Source organism: Nothoprocta perdicaria, unplaced genomic scaffold (genome assembly GCF_003342845.1).
Source record: "Nothoprocta perdicaria isolate Ctin4 unplaced genomic scaffold, notPer1 scaffold_105, whole genome shotgun sequence".
NCBI lineage: Eukaryota > Metazoa > Chordata > Aves > Tinamiformes > Tinamidae > Nothoprocta > Nothoprocta perdicaria.
Window position 1 is genome coordinate 264,814 of NW_020454150.1, and position 4,734 is coordinate 269,547.

Genomic DNA, 4,734 nt, shown 5'->3' on the forward strand with positions numbered 1-4,734 from the left:
TGTACTGGTATGTTTCCAATGTAAGTGGTTCCTTCCTCTCCTCTCCTTTTTCTTTTTACCTTCTTCAACCACAAATTTCCTAAATTCCTGACCAGTTACCTAAGTCAAAGAGCAAAACATGAGAAAAGAAACAAAAACTAGCAGCATTTTCCCCCTTCAAATGAAAAAAAAAAAAAAAAAAAAAACCACCAGAGCTACATCCAATACCTCTACAGAGCTGAGGGGCAACACCCTAAGCAGACAGGGCTCTTTAATTCCTGTTAGCCAAGCTCGGCAGAACTAGTTGCAAATTTTGTAAGCCTGATTAATGACCAGCGATTAGCATTATGCAGGTGGACTGCGCTTCCCTGAAATATTCAGCGTCTCCTATCAGTCCYGCACACCGCAGCATTAATGGGATCGAGATGCAACAATAATAGTTTCCATGACAATGCAGTACATGCACTCAGCAGCTCCTCCCTGGGTAAACAGTAATCCTTCAGAAAAACAAGAAGGTCATTACAGCAACTTGTCAAATCAATGCAGAGAGTGTCTGAGCCGATTAAGGCATCTTCTCTCAGCTCTGACATGGTGTCAATAGTACTGGGCCACTAGTGCTCAGTCAGATGACTGAAGAGAAATGCCCATCAGTCAGGGAGCTGAGGTGGACTAATGATTCCCTGTGCTGCCTATTAGAACTACATGACAACTCAATCCTGTTTGTTTAAAAAAAAAAAAAAAAAAAAGAAAGAAAAAAAAAGAAAAAAAAAGTGACCTTGTTGCTTTGTTTGAAGCTGAATTAAATTGACAACAGCAGCTAATCTTTACCTAGGGCGATTAACAGAATTAAAGTACAACAACAAAGGCACACAAGGTTTCATTCTTTATATTCTTAGTTTGATAATGTTTGCAAATCTACTGAGATCTGCTCTTTATAGTATCTTGTAAATATATTTCAAGTCGAACTATGTTTGAATGGATCTGAATTAACATATTTGGAACAGGAGACTGAGTAAATGTACAGAGACATATACAGTATAAATATAGTAATAACCAGACAGTGGTTAAAAAAAAAAAATCAAAACAAGACAATGATACATATTTTTCTATACAAACATTGCTTTAAACTTGCTCTGGATAGACAGCTTTAGGTATGAATCTACAGTTTACTTTTCCTGTGGTTTCATTCTATGTTTGAAGTTGGAACACAGAATGCAATTATCATGAAAATGTTTAACAAATACTCAATATAAACCAAATACATACAAGCACGTAGGTGTACATGCTCTTCACTTGAGGCCATTCTCAGCTGATGAGGCTGATGAAAGTCTTCACGTCCACATCATGCTTCTCTGCAGTTTATCAGTTTACATTACTGACCTACTCAATCAACAGAAAGACAGAAGTTACAAGAAGAGGGAAAAAAAGAAACCCTGGTAGAATATTTTATGTATGTGAATGGGAAAGTCCAAGTGGCTAATAAAACTAAGAGATGACTATTCCACTTCAGTTATTCCACTCTTCAGATATTGCTTTAAAAGTGCACTTCCATACACAAATTTGGCAATAAAGCTGAGTTTAATCTAGCTAGTTAGGTTTCTGAGWAAAAAAATGCCATACCACTGAGCCTTTGTAGTGAGTTGAAAATGAGGAGTAAGAAATGTGCAAATGCCGCAAGTTTTTTTCACAGAAGAGTCAAAATTCAGGAAGATGAAGTTATCTGATATGGGTGGACTTTGAAACAAGTCCTCATGCTAACAGTTATTTATGTCTTATATACATAATATATATATATATATTTCACATGGTGTGAATGAGAACACAGTAGGTTTCAAATCCACCAAAAAGCTACCATAAATATATGATACAAAGCCTGTACAAAACCTGCAGCAGAGCAGCAAGCATGATGAGGACAAAAGGGATTTATGTTTACCAAGGAGTAAGTCACCGGGAGGACTAAATGGCTCAAGGGACTGGTGCTGAGTTTGAAAGCTTTTCACCTCTTAGTATCAGGCTCAAATCTAGCCCCAAGCTGTAACTATTGAAGGTCATTATCATCTAGTAGCTGTTCAATATTGCGAAAAGAGCACACCTCTCGCTGGACAGGGAGTCACATTTCAAAGGCAGCAGCATTTCTGAGGTTCATTAGGACCCATAATTTTGGTTTCAGCATGGAGCACTTTATCAACTGCTGAGAATCGCGCTCTCCAGAGGCGGACAGATCAGACGGGGAAAGTTTGCAGTGCTGCCACAGCGCCGGCATCGCTGCACATGACGGAGGACTTTTATCTCTGCGCCTCAATTCTAGCAGGCTTTGAACTGTAACTGGACAAATTAGAAAACGTAGAATACATTTAAATAGCTCAGTGCTTGATTCTGGTTCTACTCAAGAGGCAGTGAGGGCTTGATAAACAGTTGCTCACTCACACAATCTCAGATAGGAAAAGACAAGATTTTAACAATGAATTCCCCATCACATTTACAGTGAGAGCAAGCCTCAGATGGAATATAAGCAGAATGTTAGACTGCCTTCCCAGATTCCCCTTCCCTGCTCTAAATAGTTCATTAATGGCATATCATATACGGTCGTATTTTCAGTGCTTACTCTAATTCTTTTACCATTAGATTTTGTGATGTGTGCTTCCCTATACTGCTTGACAATTGTGTTATTACCTTGGTTACTTTACATTGCACAAAAGGTTCACTTCAGTGCTCAAGATTTGACATAATTGTGTAGAACATACACATGAGTAAACCTGTGCAATTGGCTTTCAAGCAAACAAAAAGATTTAGATTTCCTGTACAAATTTACCATTGTAGCATAAAATTTCCCCTAATATGAGTAATCATATCTTATTATTTTGATATATACTACCTAAATTCTTTCATAAAAGATTCTGTAGATAGAGACATATGTTTTTTGGTTTTTTTTTTTTTGTTTGTTTTTTGTTTTCAGATATACTGTCCATGCTGTTCCAGCACGAAGTTTGACAAAGTACAGCTAAAACTAGTCCCCACCTCCCTGTCGGCAGCCTACGTAATAAGTACTACATCCATACAACCCAATAGCAAGAATTAAAAAGTGTTAAGGTCTCTCACTGGGAAATGGTTTAATTGTTGGTTGTTAATCAACCTGGCCATGCTCAACTAATCTCAAATTACTTTCTAATCTGACAGCACATGCACATGCATGAGAAAGAACTGGGGAAAGATAGGATTTTATGTATTAATTCTGAAGCATAACTAACAGCTCTCATTTCAGATGATGATTGAAACACCACTTGAAGTTAGCCAAAAAAATAATGAGGCAAAATGATACATTTCTAAATGCAAATCAGAGCTGACATGATGGAAGATCATGCTGAAAGAAAAAGAATACAAACATACAAACTAAAATTGCAGTAACTGAAAAAACATGTTTTTTTTTTTTTTTAAGTGATATTTAGCTACTAACTTTTAGCTCCTAGAAAACAGAAAGTTGTGTATATTGCACTATGTGGATCTTAAAAAACAATAAATATAAAATTTTACTAGATTCCTAACAATCATATAGAACATCAACATTGAGTAATTCCCTGATTGTTAAACTCTTCTAGTTCATACTAGTCAGTGATGACAATTACCATCTCTATCAGGAAATGGTAACTGAGGTTGCCTGTGCATAGTGTCCCCACCAAATAGAATGCTCTTGCCAACTAGACAAATTAGCGAGAAAAGAAATAGACATTCCCTGACACTTGGGAATCAGCAAAGTTTATAGTACTAATAAACTATCTGATCTTAGATCAAACTGAAAAACAAAGGAAGCTTTAAAGAGTGCCTGTTGGAGAAGAACCTTTTGAACAATGAATCTCTTGGCACAATGATTTTTATATTCTTATTTAGACCTCTTGTTCAAGCAGTACTGGTACCTGCAGAGCAAAATCCCTCCAAGTTAGAATGTTTCAGGAATGGCATTCTGTCTTACCAGAGGCCATGGAGAGAAAGCTAAAAAGAAAGGTGTACCAGAAAGAAGTCTCTGTTATGTCCAAAGCATAGCTTTGTGTCTCTCAGCTTCCAGCTTTACTTAGGGGAGGAACTCATGAGACAGTAAAATCATTTGTGAGGAACTGTGGTCTTACCTCATGGACATTTGGAATCAGCTTTCATGACCACCATTAGAAGTCCAGCCTGCTCTTCACAGACTCCCCATACAGAAGGAAAGAAAAYTGTATCTCAATAACTAGCTCTTACTATAAAGATATTATGAGTTGAACAGTCTGACTATGATGCAAAGCAAGTAGTATATCTGGTTTAGAATAGTGTTCCAAGTTCTACTTGGGACCAAGTCTCCTACTGATAAAGGACTAACACACCCATCTAACAAACAGAGAAAAAAAAAAAAAGAAAAAGTGAACAGGAACTCATAATAATTAATGACAAAAAAAAGGATAGTTCCAGGGAATTTTGTAAAAAGTCAGACCTCAAAGGGTTGAGGGAACTTACCAGATAGGCTAGTTTCATGACTTCTTTAGAGGACAAATTCAGATACAAGGATAAGGTCCTTCCCTGGAAATAGAAGTTAAGCTACATTATATAGTGAAAAACATTGCTGGAAATGAATATTAACCTATGATCTTACGAAAAGTGATGACAAGATGAACACTTGACACTCATAAATTATCTTCAGGCTGTTTTACGCACTGAAGTAAGAAGAGCTTTTTTAAAAGAGACTCAAATTTCTGCAAATCTTCAACAGCTATGTTAAAATCAGTG

At 36.8% G+C, this 4,734-nt stretch overlaps 1 long non-coding RNA gene across 1 annotated transcript; it reads right to left on the reverse strand.

Annotated features, from left to right (window-relative positions):
• Positions 1 to 1,049: 1,049 nt before the first annotated feature.
• On the reverse strand, positions 1,050 to 4,157 carry LOC112951923. The gene is made up of 3 exons (XR_003250299.1): positions 4,101 to 4,157; positions 2,072 to 2,304; positions 1,050 to 1,359 (listed from the first exon to the last, which is right to left on the reverse strand). It is a non-coding gene; the product is annotated as an uncharacterized LOC112951923 (long non-coding RNA).
• Positions 4,158 to 4,734: the final 577 nt, after the last annotated feature.